The sequence below is a fragment of the Culex quinquefasciatus genome, chromosome 3 (genome assembly GCF_015732765.1).
Source record: "Culex quinquefasciatus strain JHB chromosome 3, VPISU_Cqui_1.0_pri_paternal, whole genome shotgun sequence".
NCBI classification, from domain to species: domain Eukaryota; kingdom Metazoa; phylum Arthropoda; class Insecta; order Diptera; family Culicidae; genus Culex; species Culex quinquefasciatus.
Genome location: NC_051863.1, coordinates 107,146,907 through 107,166,147, shown reverse-complemented (window position 1 = coordinate 107,166,147; position 19,241 = coordinate 107,146,907). Strand labels below are relative to the sequence as shown.

General features: G+C 33.6%; 1 protein-coding gene across 1 annotated transcript in view; it reads left to right on the top strand.

The window, feature by feature from the left end:
• Window positions 1-583: 583 nt before the first annotated feature.
• LOC6030808 overlaps window positions 584-19,241 on the top strand; it is a 219,733-nt gene continuing 201,075 nt past the window's right edge. The window contains 2 exon segments of the mRNA XM_038260053.1: window positions 584-686; window positions 5,692-6,729. The gene's annotated coding sequence lies outside the window, so the exon portion shown is untranslated.

Here is a 19,241-nt window from a genome sequence, read left to right as displayed (position 1 = left end):
TCTCTCACTCTCTCAACAATTTTCCAGACACCCATTCCTCCCTTCGCCCTTCGCGACCGATCACGCTCTCTTCGTTTGCGGTTTACAACTTTGTTGATGTAACGTGACTTGCATGCAAAGCTAGCCCCGCGTTTCTCGGCATGCTTTGATTTCGTCGATTCGTGAGAATTTTGCCCGGAGAGCGGGAGTACATATCCCCGAAGAGTGCGTGCTCCGAAAGCTCACGAAAGCTCGTCGGCCACATGGTCCGTCCGCGCCGGTTAAAAGGGAATGGGAGTTTTCCGTGATTTCCACATCAGACGGCTAGGTAAATAGAGCTTGCTCTCACACGGTTACACGGTGGGGGCTTTTTGTGTGAGTGTGTGTGTGTGTGTGTGGCATGCTTTCCGGTGTGCTGGTTACAGACTTACAGAACCCACCCTTGCGGGTGTCGTTGTCGGAGTCCCTCCCCCGTCGGTGGGTGGTGGGATACGGTCCGTAGCAGGAGCAGCAGCAGCAGCAGGACGACCAGCAAAAAAAGGATGTTGATGGAAAAAGTGCCTTCTATCCGTGACAGGATTTATCGGTGGGTTCAGTTTCGTCGAGCGTTTCGAGCCAACCAGACGTGGTTCAACCGTTGCGGGGCTCGGATGTGTGCACTAAAACCGGAGGATTAGCTGCTGCTGCTGCTTGGTGGTGGTTCCAAAGTAAGGACCAACCGTAACTGTATAAGTGGGAAGTTGTGTAGCTCAAGTCAGTACAAGTTACACGGTGCGGTTTGGCCAAGTGTTACCACCGGAGGGTGTCCGGGTTGGGCAAGGATAACTTCTCCGTGCTGTCAGTTGGTGGAATCTGGTGTGAAAGCATTTGCATACAATTCAAGTGGAAGTTGGCCAGCCGGAAAATCTGAGGCGGGAAAAACAAGATGAAGCACGAAAGGAGTAGAAGGAGGTCGTCAGCATAAACTATAAAGCGGTTCCGATCCTGGTGCCTGCAGATGACACATGATGCTGTACAATAGTAGTTTAAGGAGGGCCGTTCCGCCGTTGGGGGTGGTGGCAACATAATGCATGTTACGTTACATGTGTATGTGCTGTGGTGAAGAATGGAAACAATTGCCAGTCTGTGTGAAGAGAGCTGAGCTGGGAGTTTGTTTTTCCATGATTTATTATCCCCGCAGCAGTGCCGGCAGACTGTGAGTGTCGTCAAAACGAACAACGTGCCAGCCCAGGATAGTGATAGTGACTCGGATGTGAATACTATTTTGCATGGTACGTTTGCTTTTTTGATGGAATGGGAGAAAGGATACATAATAGCAGCACTGCACATGGGTTGGTCGTTCCAGGAATAGTACAAGAGGCAAAAGCAGTAGCACACATTTCGACTGCAAGTGACCTATTCCCCGTGGAGTTCTTCAATGGCAGAGTGCTGAAATATCGCGCTTCCGTGCTGACAGCAGGTGTAGCATATTGCAGCAGCGCAATTTTGGGAAGCAGTGAACGGAAAGGCTGCAATATGGGAACATATGCAAATATGATGTAAAATGGCACACTTCATGCTGAAATGAAATGCTTACCTGCACGAAATGGTGGGAGATTAATTTTTGGCTCTTTAAATATAAATTTGATGGATGAAGAAAAAACGAAGATCAACTTATTGTTCCATTTTTTTATTTTCGAACCCATTCCTACATCAATTTGTTTGTTAAATAGTCAAAAAAATGTTGTTTCATGTAAATCTTATTGTAGGTTGAATAAAATATTATGTCGATAGTACCCAAAAACTGCCCTTGAGACTCTGGATGATATGTACCGTTAAAATCAGTCAACATTCAGAAAAACTGAAAGTTTGGAAAATGTTAAAAGAAACCCCCTGATTTAATTCTTTAGGCAAAAATAAGTAACTATGCCAATTTTGAGCCTAATCGGTTAAGGCTCAAGGGTCTCGATAGATCGTTGAAATTGGTATTGGAAAATCGGCAAAAATGTTTTGAGAAAAACATCGTTTCAGGATTGTGGAGGCAGGTGGCGCAGGTCTCGCCCAAAATTGTAGAAGTATGAGATTCTTGTAGAAAATTCGATTTGAGAAGGGATCCCTACACACTTCGATTTTTTTACTGAATTTGGTAAAGTTAACCGAATTTTTCACTGATGAACAGTTCAGATAACTGAAAATGACCGAATTTGGTAAAAAATATCGAAATTCGGTTTTTTTACGATGTTTTTGACCATTAAGTGTAATTTTAATGTAAAGTGATGATAGAAGCAAAAGAAGGCGTAAAGAAATCTCGTGACTAGATAAACACAAATTGCTTAAATTTAAGGTAACGATTTAAAGATTCAGGGTGAGGATTGTTCAGATTGTTCTTGTTCTTGGAAGGAAGAAAAATTTCTGAAACTTCCAATTGGCTTGAAGAAAGCAAAATAAATGTAGCTTTCTATTTCAGATAACATAAAAAACATGTTTTAATTACGTGCCATTCTTAGAAGCTCTTTTCAAAGGTTCTTTTTAGTTTGAATCCAATTCTTGGAGGGGGACCAAAAATTGCTGGAATCACTAAAATTCGTTCCAAGATGCGATGAAATCGAAATGATTCAACCCTTCTTCATTGGAGCTACATCCCTCTAATTAAAATTATTCAAAAATAAAATCTTCTTCAAAGTCAGTCAAATCACGTGCAATTTAATTTATTTTTCTATTTTTCTTGCGGGGGTTGAACTGTTATTCTCCAGAGTTTGTATGGATAACAGCGACCAAGAACATTTCTACGCAGGCTCAACTCGAGGGGAAGCATGAAATTTAGTGTACCCAGAAACACGTGCACTTTGATTTTTTCAAAAATATTTAGGCAGGACTGAAAGGTGTTTCTCCAAATTTGGTATGGAGAATCAGGGCGTCGCTGTTGCATACAACCAAAAAATTGCATGCAATATGTGTGCACCCCTCGGTGTTTGTTGAAAAGTGCCCAATACAAAAAATAAATAATTTTGTATGGAGAAAACCCATAACGGGGGGGTTGAAAATGTCAAATTTAAGTCCACGTGGTTTATGAACGATCCCTTGACGAAACTGAGGCATTAACTGAATTCAACTTCACTAATATCGAATTGTGTAAATGAAAGGTAGAGATTGAATCCAACATGCTCTAGGCAATCATTGATTCAATTCTTTGAAAAGTGTAGAACCACTCGCTCACTTCAATTATTTGATTAATTTTACCAGGTATTCTGAGGGTGCACCGATAATGTGGTAAGATGTGCAGAGTTTCAAAACAACATACCGACATTTCTCAGAAATCAAACTTTATATAGCATGATTGCTGTTTTATGATTTTTAAATTTGTTAAATTTTGTCCCAGCAGATTTTAATGTAACTGGCACTCATTCTCATCAGATCTTTTTTTTTTAATTCTTAGTTGGTTATAGTTTTGCTAATAAGTATGAATACAATCCAGATTCGATTATCTGAAGGTTTTATTTGACTAAAAATAAATTAGAAAACTTTTTTATTTGTTTCAATCTTCAACCGGAAACATTTTTTTTTATTTTTTGATGAAAAGTTTCTGAAAATGAACATATTTGTCCGGCCGGCTCTAAGGGGTTGTTCAAATATTACGTGCAGAGGTTTTAGATTTTAGAATTTATCAAAACATGAAATGTCTTATTTCTGAGATTTTGAGATTCATGTAGAGACACAAAATGTGACTTATTAGAATTTTGGCGTTTAATTAAATCCTCAAAATTGTGTTTTCTACTAGAACTGTGCAGTTTAATGAAAATGCAAAATGTATTTCCGCTAGCACAAAGCTATAAAACTAAGTAATGTTTCCTTAAGGGGTTACATACATGTAAATTGGCAAAAATATCAAGGGTTGGTATGAGCACAAACTATTTTTTTTAATTTGTTTTCAGGGAATTAAAATAAACATTTTCATCTATTAACAAAATAAATATGAAGACATTTGGATGTACCATTGCAATGTAAAATTATCATTTGAACCCAAAACATGACCAAAAATCGATTTGTTGACATTTTGGCTCAATTCTGAGGGCAGATTCAGATTCAGCGGGCAAAATTGCATGGAAAAACATATATTTGGACAATTTTCGAATTTCGTTAGGGTGGTTCCATATGGTTTTCCCTTGAAAATTAGACTTTTTCAAATGAAGATATCTCAAGTTTAAAGAAAAACACTCCTGAGATTTTTTCAGCGTTTGTAGTGCTAGATCTCCTCTTTCAAATGCAACCTAGTGCTTAAAATTTGGCTTGCGCCATTTTGAGATATTTAAGTTTTAAATTTGCATCTTTTTTACCTTAAAATGGCTGTAGCTTTTGACCCTTAAGTCCAAATTGACATGTCAAAAAATGAAAATGTTCGTTTTGTAGAGCTCTAAAAGTGCTCCGAATATCACTTTTCTCTAAAAGTTAACCCTGAATTGCCACGTTCAAAAAACTGATTTTTGAAGGTTTGCTCAGATGCTTTCTATAAATTTTTTCATAGAAGGCGTAGATTACGAGATAAAATTTTGGTGTCTTCGACAAAGTTGCTTGAATTGACCAGCCCAACAACTTTTTAGAAGACATAAAAAATCCCAAAAATATTCCTGAAAAGTTAGATTTTCAAAATCACCCTAATCGTGAACCACCCTAATTTTAAACCAAACCAAAAGTTGCCCCTTTCCATTTGCAACAACTCTTCTGAAGACACCAAAGCTCCAAAACGTCACCATTTTTCGGAAAATCCATTTTCCACTTAATTTTGCGATCTGGACCACTGTGCATTGCCGAGATATAGCTGTTTTAAGTTAGCAGTTTCAAAAAATAAGGCTTTCTAGGCCCAGTGAAAAAAATATAAATTAATTCAAAAATGACGAACTCCTCGTCACAGTGTCCTGATGCAAACAATGATCGAGCTGTAGCTGTCACAGCCCTGCGAAGTATGTTAGCTGACATATCGGGCAGTCAGTCAAAAAAAAACAGCTAGAAGTCGCCTGACAAAAAACTTTTGCTAGAAAGAGATAGGAAACCTGATGCAAACAAACGTCCAGCTGTCATGTAAACATACTTTGAATGTGTTGGTAAATTTCTGACTAGAAAGCCTTATGGGTGCCACGATGTCTCAACACTGAGTTGACCAATTCGACTCAACATTTTGGTGAAGACTTTTTAAATGGGTCCCGTGTGCATGACGAAGGCTGATTCTCAAAAAGTTTATTTAAAAAAAAGAATATTTTTGTGTTTTTCATACAGAAAATAAATAGTATTTCATTTTTGTATTTAAAAAAAACCTAAATTTCAAAATCGGGCTTCGTCATGCACACAGAATATGTCTTGATAGTCCTCCCTCCAAATTTCAGCCAATTTGGTCCATCCCATCTCAAGATACCGTGGCACCCGCAAATCAACTCGGTGTTCTGGGAAAAACGCTCACAAAGTTTGACGGTTCGCTTTGCGCATGGCAAAACTTTAAACTTAAATCGTCTTTGACTCACTTAAATCACGAAATATCTTCGTGAAACTTTCAGGAATGATTGGAAATAATCTTTAGAAAGAATTTAAAAAAATAATCGGAAATATGATTTTTTCAATTTTTTTACATGTATGTAACCCCTTACTTAAACTGTTCAACCCATTCAACATGTGCTCTGCTTTGAATCATTTCAGTGAAAAACCAGTAATAAGCTAACTTTAAATTAATTTCATCTGTTCCAGGTACCCCCAAATTACGCTTGCCAAGAACAAGACCCTGAAATAATTACGGTTCCGCTGAACCACAATCGCGTGCCAATGAGTGGAAGCATAATACAAACTCCGTCTCAAACAAGAAGAAAGCAAGACAAATTTGAATTCATTTGAGGTGAAACATTGCCACCGCTGCAATTAATTATGTACAACCCGGTTTGTAAAGTTGTTCCTAACGAGAAAAGGAAAATTCCGACTAAATTGAAATAAAAAGGAAAACCGTGTTCGAGGTGCTTTGGTTGCCACTGCTGCAGGAGCAAAGATTGAATTCTTCACCCCGGTCCTGCCAGTGGACTGTGCCATCGGTCGCATCATCATAAACCATAGCACGGTGTGAAAGTTTGCGAAATCGACAAAACAATTTTCCACCTTAGAGTTTTTCCCGGATAAACACAAGAAGGAAAAGTGCGTCGGAAGGTGCCTTTATGCTAATGAAGCGCGACCAGATATTGTTGTGCGTTATTGGGTGGAAGTGAAAAGTGGCCAAAAGTCGGCCCTGAAGGAGAGCGGTGGGGTGGGACCGTGGCCACGGGGCTAAAAGTGCCACCGAGAATTACGAGCAGAATAATAATTTTGTTTTTCTTTCGTCTAAACGGGAGGGAAAAACGAGCAGAAGGAAAACACAAAAAAAAAGCTTTCGACTCATCTTTGCCGTGTTCGACGTCGACGTCTACGACATTTTTGTTTTCCAGACGAACAGGTCACACGGCTTCTTATCGTGTATGCGTAAGCAGCTTACGGGCGCGAAGTTTGAGGTAGAAAAAACGTGTCGGAAAAAATTTTGCCCGTTGGAGTGAGTAAAATACACATAAGTGGGAACGCGCAAGTGTGGTGTGGATGGGGTAAGAGTCACTGTGTTTGAAGCAGATGTGGTTTGAGGAGTTTTCTCGTCCTGCCAATATAGAACCAGTCCCGGGTTTTGGGGAAGACTAAAGTGAAAATTGATAAATACACCGAGGAGCCCTTGCTGAAATACTGCTGCCGAGGAGCTTTTAGTGGCAAAATCAAGTTAGTATATGCAAATTAAGTTATATATGGCAGACATAATTTAGACTGTGGTAATGTTCACATGGGTCGGCTTGTCATACCGTGAGCTGTTACATGTAACGTGGAAGGGTGGAAACCCACGCATGTATCTCATTAACAAAGTTGTTGTCTTTGCACCGAACAAGACTGAAGCAAGGCAAGTAGGAGTAGGAGAAAATTATGCTCAACCAGAAGTACACAGAGCGTAGGGTGTTGTGGAGTAAATGACAATGACGATGACGACGACCATGTCTGTGGCAGCTGTACCGTGGAAAACGATCGACTTTAAATGATGTTATGGTTTGTACTTACGGCAGGGTAAATTGATGTTGATGCTCGAAAAGGTTGTTTTAATCCTTTTGGGGTACATTTTGGTTTGATTTACCTTCTACAGTGAAGAAATAATACGGGCGCTGAATAATATTTAAACACATAATAAAATTTGGCTTTGCAGCAAATACAGCCATTGTTTGTGATACAGCTGAATATGAATATGAAACACAATAATTGCCATTGTTGGTAATAGAAAAAGTGATAATTGCACAAAGTCCTAGACCCTTTTAAAGTCCATACATTTTAAAATTTGCCCAGTACCCAAGCCCATTAGTTCGACCTAAAAAAGCAATTTTCATGCTTTGACAAGTTTAAAAATTTTGTTTTGCATGGCATTAAGGTCGTAGATGGTGTCATTCACTTTTGAAGTAATGACTGTCAATGATGGGTCTGGATAAAAATATAGTGTAGGAATGAATAATTTTTTTAATTAATGCATTCTGCAAAATGATTTCAATGTTTCCTAAAACAATCGTAGCCGCCGAATGGCTGACCGTGAATCTTTCTCAGTTTTTTTCGCCGATACATGACAACCGATTTTCTGGACCAACTTTCTTAAACCTAGGGTTCAAAAGAAACATACAGTTGAAGTTTGAGCATATTGAGTGAAAATGAACAAAAAATCGTAATTTTGCATTTCCTAAAATCACTCATAATCAATATATTATTATGGATTTCGATCACCTTGACTTAACAGTCAAAACCCGAAGCCTGCAAAATGCGTTACAGTAAATTTTCGCAGGTTTGGGAAATATGCAAAATAGCACCAAACTTCAATGTTTTATAGTGTTTTGGAATCGTCAGAATGTCTACTTTAAGGAAAAAATATGCAAATTAGTGGATTTTGGGCGGGGCTCGGGGGAGGGTGAACGAAAAATATCCGAGCAAAATGCGTTACAGTAAATTTGTAAAATTTATATCTTATGCAAAACATGACCAAAACTCAAAGTTTTATAGTGCTTTGGAAAGGTCTTCACATGAACTTTATGTTAAAAATATAAAAAGACTACGTTTTCCATAAAGTTTTACTAAAAAAGTTAAGTAAACATTTATTGTTCTATATACTAATATCAGTAAGAGAATAAAAACATGACTTTTCATTAGAAACATAATCATGCGACATATCTAACTTCTCCAAATTTCATGAATAGTCATTCTGCAACAAAATTGAACCGATTCAGCTGAACCGGTTCACCCAACCGGTTCAATAGTTGTACCGGTTGAACATTTCTGGCACAAAATGTATCATGCGACATGTCTAGCTCTTTCAAATTGCCTGAAAAGTCATTATGTAGCAAAATTGAACCGATTCAGCTGAACCGGTTCATCCAACCGGTTCGATAGTTGTACCGGTTGAACATTTCTGGCACAAAATGTATCATGCGACATGTCTAACTTTCAAATTGCCTTTAAAGTCATTATGTAGCAAAATTGAACCGATTCAGCTGAACCGGTTCATCCAACCGGTTCGATAGTTGTATCGGTTGAACATTTCTGGCACAAAATGTATTATGTGACATGTCTAACTCTTTCAAATTGCCTGAAAAGTCATTCTGTAACAAAATTGAACCGATTCAACTGAACCGGTTCACCCAACCGGTTCAATAGTTGCATCGGTTGAACATTTCTGGCACAAAATGTATTATGTGACATGTCTAACTCTTTCAAATTGCCTGAAAAGTCATTCTGTAACAAAATTGAACCGATTCAGTTTAACCGGTTCACCCAACCGGTTCAATAGTTGTACCGGTTGAACATTTCTGGCACAAAATGAATCATGGGACATGTCTAACTCTTTCAAATTGCCTGAAAAGTCATTCTGTAACAAAATTGAACCGATTCAGCTGAACCGGTTCATCCAACCGGTTCGATAGTTGTACCGGTTGAACATTTCTGGCACAAAATGTATCGTGCGACATATCTAATTCTTTCAAATTGCCTGAAAAGTCATTCTGTAACAAAATTGAACCGATTCAGCTGAACCGGTTCATCTAACCGGTTTAAAAGTTATGCTTCCTTAAATTCTTTATTTTTTTTTAATTCTTTATATTCTCTAAATTCTTAAAGAATTTCAAGAATTTAAAGAATTTAAAGAATTTAAAAAATTTAAAGAATTTAAAGAATTTAAAGAATTTAAAGAATTTAAAGAATTTAAAGAATTTAAAGAATTTAAAGAATTTAAAGAATTTAAAGAATTTAAAGAATTTAAAGAATTTAAAGAATTTAAAGAATTTAAAGAATTTAAAGAATTTAAAGAATTTAAAGAATTTAAAGAATTTAAAGAATTTAAAGAATTTAAAGAATTTAAAGAATTTAAAGAATTTAAAGAATTTAAAGAATTTAAAGAATTTAAAGAATTTAAAGAATTTAAAGAATTTAAAGAATTTAAAGAATTTAAAGAATTTAAAGAATTTAAAGAATTTAAAGAATTTAAAGAATTTAAAGAATTTAAAGAATTTAAAGAATTTAAAGAATTTAAAGAATTTAAGGAATTTAAAGAATTTAAAGAATTTAAAGAATTTAAAGAATTTAAAGAATTTAAAGAATTTAAAGAATTTAAAGAATTTAAAGAATTTAAAGAATTTAAAGAATTTAAAGAATTTAAAGAATTTAAAGAATTTAAAGAATTTAAAGAATTTAAAGAATTTAAAGAATTTAAAGAATTTAAAGAATTTAAAGAATTTAAAGAATTTAAAGAATTTAAAGAAATTAAAGAATTTAAAGAATTTAAAGAATTTAAAGAATTTAAAGAATTTAAAGAATTTTAAGAATTTTAAGAATTTTAAGAATTTTAAGAATTTTAAGAATTTTAAGAATTTTAAGAATTTAAAGAATTTAAAGAATTTAAAGAATTTAAAGAATTTAAAGAATTTAAAGAATTTAAAGAATTTAAAGAATTTAAAGAATTTAAAAAATTTTAAGAATTAAAAGAATTTAAAGAATTTAAAGATTTTAAAGAATTTAAAGAATTTAAAGAATTTAAAGAATTTAAAGAATTTAAAGAATTTAAAGAATTAAAAGAATTTAAAGATTTTAAAGAATTTTGAGAATTTTAAGAATTTTAAGAATTTTAAGAATTTTAAGAATTTTAAGAATTTTAAGAATTTTAAGAATTTTAAGAATTTTAAGAATTTTAAGAATTTTAAGAATTTTAAGAATTTTAAGAATTTTAAGAATTTTAAGAATTTTAAGAATTTTAAGAATTTTAAGAATTTTAAGAATTTTAAGAATTTTAAGAATTTTAAGAATTTTAAGAATTTTAAGAATTTTAAGAATTTTAAGAATTTTAAGAATTTTAAGAATTTTAAGAATTTTAAGAATTTTAAGAATTTTAAGAATTTTAAGAATTTTAAGATTTTTAAGAATTTTAAGAATTTTAAGAATTTTAAGAATTTTAAGAATTTTAAGAATTTTAAGAATTTTAAGAATTTTAAGAATTTTAAGAATTTTAAGAATTTTAAGAATTTTAAGAATTTTAAGAATTTTAAGAATTTTAAGAATTTTAAGAATTTTAAGAATTTTAAGAATTTTAAGAATTTTAAGAATTTAGAGAGTGGCAGTGCGTGGCTGAATGATTACGCTGTCCGCTTTGTAAGCGGATGATTCTGGGTTCGATTCCCATCTGCTGCAACCTTCCATCGGATGAGGACGTAAAATGTCGGTCCCGGCCTTGGTTGTTAGGCCGTTAAGTCATTCCAGGTGTAGGAGTTGTTTCCATGCCATAAGTACAAACAACACACCAAACCAAGCCTACTCCGGTGGAATCGCTGGCGGCGGTTGGACTCGCAATCCGAAGGTCGTCAGTTCAAACACTGAGGTGGAAGGTTTGATTTTTGAAGAATTTAGAGAATATAAAGAATTTAAAAAAAATAAAGAATTTAAGGAAGCATAACTTTTCAATCGGTAAGATAAACCGGTTCAGCCGAATCGGTTCAATTTTGTTACAGAATGACTTTTCAAGCAATTTGAAAGAGTTAGATATGTCGCATGATACTTTTTGTGCCAGAAATGTTCAACCGGTACAACTATCGAACCGGCTGGATGAACCGGTTCAGCTGAATTGGTTCAATTTTGTTACAGAATGACTTTTCAGGCAATTTGAAAGAGTTAGATATGTCGCATGCTACATTTTGTGCCAGAAATGTTCAACCGATACAACTATTGAACCGGTTGGATGAACCGGTTCAGCTGAATCGGTTCAATTTTGTAACAAAATGACTTTTCAGGCAATTTGAAAGAGTAAGATAGGTCGCATGATACATTTTGTGCCAGAAATGTTCAACCGGTACAACTATTGAACCGGTTGGATGAACCGGTTCAACTGAACCGGTTGGATGAACCGGTTCAACTGAATCGGTTCAATTTCGGTACAAAATGACTTTTCAGGCATTTTGAAAGAGTTAGATATGTCGCATCCTACATTTTGTGCCAGAAATGTTCAACCGGTACAACTATTGAACCGGTTGGATGAACCGGTTCAACTGAATCGGTTCAATTTGGTTACAAAATGACTTTTCAGGCAATTTGAAAGAGTAAGATACGTCGCATGCTACATTTTGTGCCAGAAATGTTCAACCGGTACAACTATTGAACCGGTTGGATGAACCGGTTCAGCTGAATCGGTTCAATTTTGCTACAGAATGACTTTTCAGGCAATTTGAAAGAGCTAGACATGTCGCATGATACATTTTGTGCCAGAAATGTTCAACCGGTACAACTATTGAACCGGTTGGGTGAACCGGTTCAGCTGAATCGGTTCAATTTTGTTGCAGAATGACTATTCATGAAATTTGGAGAAGTTAGATATGTCGCATGATTATGTTTCTAATGAAAAGTCATGTTTTTATTCTCTTACTGATATTAGTATATAGAACAATAAATGTTTACTTAACTTTTTAGTAAAACTTTATGGAAAACGTAGTCTTTTTATATTTTTAACATAAAGTTCATGTGAAGACCTTTCCAAAGCACTATAAAACTTTGAGTTTTGGTCATGTTTTGCATAAGATATAAATTTTACAAATTTACTGTAACGCATTTTGCTCGGATATTTTTCGTTCACCCCTCCCCCGAGCCCCGCCCAAAATCCACTAATTTGCATATTTTTCCTTAAAGTAGACATTCTGACGATTCCAAAACACTATAAAACATTGAAGTTTGGTGCTATTTTGCATATTTCCCAAGCCTGCGAAAATTTACTGTAACGCATTTTGCAGGCTTCGGGTTGTACAGGGAAATTTTTTTCTTCGGGTCTTGACTGTTAATTTGACGCGCATTAGCGAAAACTATCAGCTCTGAAATGTCTTAGCATGATTCAAATATGACTTTCAAATCATTTGAGCCGTTTGTGTAAGAGGCTTACCATAGATAAAAGTCGAAACTTCAAGATTTTGAAAGCGGATCCTACCCAGACTGCTTCAGTGAGTAGGGAAGGCTCAAGACATCCACAAACATTAGGGTCATTCCAGGCCAACTGGGTACACTTTTGACTCGACCTTCACCGATTTGGACCAAACTTGGAGGGAACGTTCATATGTCGATAGTTAACAGAAATCCCAAGTTTGGTCCTGATTGGACCAGCCGTCTTTTTTTGGCACCGCCCCCTGTTTTGACGATTTTCTGAAAAACTTTTTTTTTCTTTTAAGCCACCACCGGAGACGGAAAATCGTCCACCCGCCCAAGTTTCATTTCTATCACCAGAACATGAAATTGACTCGATAGATTGCTTTCAAACTGTTCCAATACCTAAAGTAATATATCTTGAACAAACTGAAAAGTTTTCAATGTTATCTGTTGAACCCTTTTGTTACATTGCAAGTTTGAAATTATAATTTTGCTAGATTGATTCGCGAATGTATGGGGAAATATGAAATCGTTGCCTTTGCTAAGCTATTTCTCCAATACGGCTGAAGGAATACTAGTTTTTATTGCTACAATTCCTTTTTGAGTAATTAACGTTTCCAAAATGCCTATATGTGTTAAAGAAAATCTTTCGCATTTAGAAGATTTGTTAGTTCAAAATTTTGAATCGATTTTTTCAGCGGCCGCCATTGCAGAACCACTGGTTGATCAAGATTTTCACCTTCGCCAGCGGACGGCGTCGTTTGCCTGCTGTCGTTACTATGGCCACGCGAAGTTTGTTTGGCGCCCGCGAACAGGGTGCCCTGCGGATTCAAGCATGAACTGTGACTCGATCATGGTAACCACGTGGATGAAGTGATGGGTGAAGAATCATGATCTTTCAACTTTCATATATTTGTATGACTTTGTATTCAACAGAAAATTTAGTTTTTTTTTATTTCGACTTTTGATTTTTTTCAAGTTATACAAATACATACCTAGTTTTCAGTATATATTTTTTTGAACGAAAACACGTAGATTTAGTATGGAAAAGATAATCATCATGCTTTTTAGGGAAATCTGGAGTTTTTTTTGAAAAGGTCCTATAAACCAAATTTTCAATTTTTGCTTTTTGGGTGTTTTTAGAACCGCCTTGAGTCAGGGGTATTCAAAAACACTCAAAAAGCAAAAAATATAAATTTGGTTTATAGGACCTTTTCAAAAAAACTCCAGAAATGTTCATTCTTGAACATGCTTTTTAGATTCTTTATTTGATGATGCGTCAATTATGGGCAGTAGCCATTTTCGGAACAACGCAGGAGCTCCCCCAGTGAAACTGTGAAAATTACTGTTTGCATGATTTGACCAAATCACGTCATGTGACGGCTCATTTTTCCTGGAATCGGTTCTGGGAATTTTTATTGAAATGCATCTTAGCACATTTTAACGGATTTTTATGCTTCTGGTTACATTTGACCGGTAATTCGTTTTATTTTCAAGGAAAAATATGGATCAATGGAAATTCGTATCACGTACAAAAATAAATTACTTGTTGACATGGTTCCGGAAAAAGCACTCAAAAAAATGAGTTCGCGTAAACGTGCACAGAGTTCATGCCAACGGGAACCAGGACGAAAACTGTTCAACTTTTATAGTGCATTGCACCATGAAAGTGAACAGTTCTCTTCCTGGTTCCCGTTGACATGAACTCTGTTCACGTTTACGCGAACTCATTTTTTGGAGTGCTAGCATTTATCCGGTGATCTAACTTTTATTATTATCCTTTCAGAAATTCAAAAATACAAAAATACAAAAATACAAAAATACAAAAATACAAAAATACAAAAATACAAAAATACAAAAATACAAAAATACAAAAACAAAAATACAAAAATACAAAAATACAAAAATACAAAAATACAAAATACAAAAATACAAAATACAAAATACAAAAATACAAAATACAAAAATACAAAAATACAAAAATACAAAAATACAAAAAATACAAAAATACAAAAATACAAAATACAAAAATACAAAAATACAAAATAAAAATACAAAATACAAAAATACAAAATACAAAATAAAAATACAAAAATACAAAAATACAAAAAAATACAAAAATACAAAAATACAAAAATACAAAATACAAAATACAAAAATACAAAATACAAAAATACAAAAAAAATACAAAAATACAAAAATACAAAAATACAAAATACAAAATACAAAAATACAAAAATACAAAATACAAAATACAAAAATACAAAATACAAAATACAAAAATAAAATACAAAAATAAAATAAAAATACAAAATACAAAATACAAAAATACAAAAATACAAAAATACAAAAATACAAAAATACAAAAATACAAAATACAAAAATACAAAAATACAAAAATACAAAAATACAAAAATACAAAAATACAAAAATACAAAAATACAAAAATACAAAAATACAAAAATACAAAAATACAAAAATACAAAAATACAAAAATACAAAAATACAAAAATACAAAAATACAAAAATACAAAAATACAAAAATACAAAAATACAAAAATACAAAAATACAAAAATACAATGTTTTTGTTTTTGTTTTTGTTTTTGTTTTTGTTTTTGTTTTTGTTTTTGTTTTTGTTTTTGTTTTTGTTTTTGTTTTTGTTTTTGTTTTTGTTTTTGTTTTTGTTTTTGTTTTTGTTTTTGTTTTTGTTTTTGTTTTTGTTTTTGTTTTTGTTTTTGTTTTTGTTTTTGTTTTTGTTTTTGTTTTTGTTTTTGTTTTTGTTTTTGTTTTTGTTTTTGTTTTTGTTTTTGTTTTTGTTTTTGTTTTTGTTTTGTTTTTGTTTTTGTTTTTGTTTTTGTTTTTGTTTTTGTTTTTGTTTTTGTTTTTGTTTTTGTTTTTGTTTTTGTTTTTGTTTTTGTTTTTGTTTTTGTTTTTGTTTTTGTTTTTGTTTTTGTTTTTGTTTTTGTTTTTGTTTTGTTTTTGTTTTTGTTTTTGTTTTTGTTTTTGTTTTTGTTTTTGTTTTTGTTTTTGTTTTTGTTTTTGTTTTTGTTTTTGTTTTTGTTTTTGTTTTTGTTTTTGTTTTTGTTTTTGTTTTTGTTTTTGTTTTTGTTTTGTTTTTGTTTTTTGTTTTTGTTTTTGTTTTTGTTTTTGTTTTTGTTTTTGTTTTTGTTTTTGTTTTTGTTTTTGTTTTTGTTTTTGTTTTTGTTTTTGTTTTTGTTTTTGTTTTTGTTTTTGTTTTTGTTTTTGTTTTTGTTTTTGTTTTTGTTTTTGTTTTTGTTTTTGTTTTTGTTTTTGTTTTTGTTTTTGTTTTTGTTTTGTTTTTGTTTTGTTTTTGTTTTTGTTTTTGTTTTTGTTTTTGTTTTTGTTTTTGTTTTTGTTTTTGTTTTTGTTTTTGTTTTTGTTTTTGTTTTTGTTTTTGTTTTTGTTTTTGTTTTGTTTTTGTTTTTGTTTTTGTTTTTGTTTTTGTTTTTGTTTTTGTTTTTGTTTTTGTTTTTGTTTTTGTTTTTGTTTTTGTTTTGTTTTTGTTTTTGTTTTTGTTTTTGTTTTTGTTTTTGTTTTTGTTTTTGTTTTTGTTTTTGTTTTTGTTTTTGTTTTTGTTTTTGTTTTTGTTTTTGTTTTTGTTTTTGTTTTTGTTTTTGTTTTTGTTTTTGTTTTTGTTTTTGTTTTTGTTTTTGTTTTTGTTTTTGTTTTGGCTTTTGGTCATTCGGGAATCACAGGAAGAGAAAGTAGTTTTATAACGGAATGGCAAAAAGGTTTTATTCCATAAAGGTATGAACAAGATTGTCCGTTCGGCCCAGACGCAAACGCAAAAATTTGCGCCTGTCATCATAGCCTGCCTGTCATCGAACATTGAACAAAGCAACCCCTGTAGAATGTTCGACTGACAGATCATGGAAAATTCGAACTGGCGCTAAGTTCTGCGTTTGCATCTGCGCCAAACGGACAATCTTGTTCTAGCTTAACGGTTTCTATTATCAATTTATTTTAACTTTCTTCAAATATTTAGTAGGCAATTTTCCCTACAAACAAACAAACAAAATACAAAAACCTGGTGGAATTTTTTGGCATATTCCCAACACATTTTGGGTTGCTTATATATTCAGAAAGCCATCCTGGTTGAAGGTGATAAAGCAGGAAACAAGAAGGCCATTGTCATACTACATAAAATAGCAGACCACTAACGTGTCAAGCTACTCGGGAAAGTTTGGACAATAATATGATCGTTTCGAAAACTACGTCTTATATGGACAATCCCTGAACAAAAAAAAAGTAGCTGACCAAGAGGTTTTTCTATACACGGATATAACTCCTGTAAGCTTATCTGGATACAAAGCTGAATCGACTAGAACAACGGTTGAGCGGATAATCCCTTGTTTTTCGAGGTTAGGAAACTCTTATAAAAAAATGCTATGTCACTGAAATAAGAAGCAAATCAATTCTTGGTGACGTATCAACTAAATTGTAACGAGAATCTCAGTTGATACGTTAACAGGTGAATGAGTGTAGGATTTCCGTAAGAAATACAGATTCAATATTTCAAAAGAATTTACGACGACTCAATTTTTTTTTATTTTATCCGGAAGATGTTCGGACTTTTTTACGCCATGCTACGATTCAAACTCAATGTTTTTCAAAACAGCAATGACCGTTAGAAAACGCTCTACGAAACTAATCAGATCAGATGTGCCATTTGGACATAATTCAGCAATTCTGTTTGTCCGAAAATAGACCTAGTAACTCCAGAAGTTTTGTAAAAGACCAACAAAGCTAGAAAAGCAATTTTCAAAAAAAAAAAAAAAAAAACTGGTTTGGAAGTGGTAGAAAATCCTATCCACGAAAATGACCGGGAACGCGCTCCTGCATGTTTCTGTAGCTTCTTTTTCTGCTGGTGTTCTGCACGAGAAAGAAGTAACTTTTGTTGCAGAAAACTATTTGAACACTCTGCTTCCGATTGTGTGCAGAATTGCAGAATTCTACAATTACGGGAATTGCCTAATTATATTCTTACATGTCTGTTATTGCAAAAACAGGAATGCATAGTACCAACTTTTGACTTTTTCTGCTTTTTACCATTTGCCATTTGAAATATTTCGTTATAACTTGAACAGCGTGAATACATGAAAACACTACCTCGCCACGTGTTATGTGCCGTATGCAAGGATTTTAGGTAGGCTATGATTTTGGGCCACGTGGTTGGCTCGATGCACGCGCCTTGGTGCGAACTGATGTTTTTCGTTAAAGTCATCATAGTAGCAATGAAATTTCCCCTCTCTGGCAGTGGTTCCAATAAAAATAAAAATCATCCAGTTTTCCTCTCCGGTGGGCCCTTAATCACAACTACTCGAAATTCGATAAAAATAAAATTTTAACCCTTAAATGTCCCCAAATATTATATTTTATCGTTTTAAGTATTTCCATTCAGTTTTGACCGATTCCTTATATTTTTATTTTTTTTATATTTTATCACCGTCGTGTTTCCTGGACAATTTTTCATATAATCAATGTAAACCTCAAACTAAAATGAACTATTGGCGAGATACAGCGATTTTACTGAAAAAAAGTTTGATTTTGCGCAGCACTCGGAAGTACATGGTGTACTTTTCAACAAAAAGGGATGAATCCCGCATAGTTCGGTTTTTATAGGTGAGAAACTTCTTTCGGATTTGAATTCATAGGTCAAAGTGCTGCGCAAAATAAAACTTTTTTTTCAGTATTAGGTTTACATTAATCTTTATGTAAAATTTCCCGAGGAACACGATGGTGATGAAACAAAATAATAAGGAATATGTCAAACGGTGGTGAACGGTGGTCAAAACAGTCGGCATCTTGCGGTAGATCTACAGGCCTTTACTCCAGGAAGTCCTTAGATGACCCTTTACATCCCAACATAGAATGTTCTTATCCATATTTGCCTATTCTCATTTGTGCTTGCTTTGACCTATTTAACAAAGCAGTAGAGCAAAACAGTTTGTAAGATTGGCATATCGAAATCACTATATTTTCATAAAAGACCTTTTTGTGAAATCCCCATTCATAAACAGTTTGTTGACTCGAACTACCTTGAAATTTGATTTTAAATGGACACAATGTTTAATTATTTGTCAATTAGGAAGAGAGGGGGTAATATGCACCCCTAAGGGGAAACTGTGATTTTTCAACCATAACAGCATTTCTGTGAAAGAATTTTATTAGATACTCTAAAACAACTTTTATTTTTCGTCATCCATGTGAAAAAGTCTTAAATTTTAAGTTGTTAAAAATAGCAAATTTCTAAACACATTTTTTATTCATTTCTAATAATCTTGCGGGGCAATATGCAAACATAATTCCAAGCACGTCTACTTTCCCCTACAGCGTATGATACGATCACTGATACGATGTTCGTTAAGTTTTACTTCATTGTACCGTCGGCATCAGATAACTTTCCCACTATCAGATCTCCATCTATCGTTTCATCCTGTAATGATGTCCTTTCTTCTGTACTTCTACCATCTCGACTTCTAGCTTGCTTGCCATCTCACGTGACAATGTTGATTAGCGTCTTTAGAGAATTTCCAATTTTGCTCGTCCATCCCGTTCCAGGGAAGTGTTCATTCGACACGAAGAAATACCTCAACCTGATACTCGTGTCCTCGGGTTGTGTTTCGATGGACCGATTTGATATGCCCATAATTGTGTATTGCCGGGCGTGATTTGAGGGAACATGAGCTGCCTGAAACGATAATCTTTGCCCTGTTTCAGATTTGATAACATGAATTTAGTTTATTACATGATCGAGAAAAGTCCTTGAGCAACATTTCATTTAATTTTACAGTTT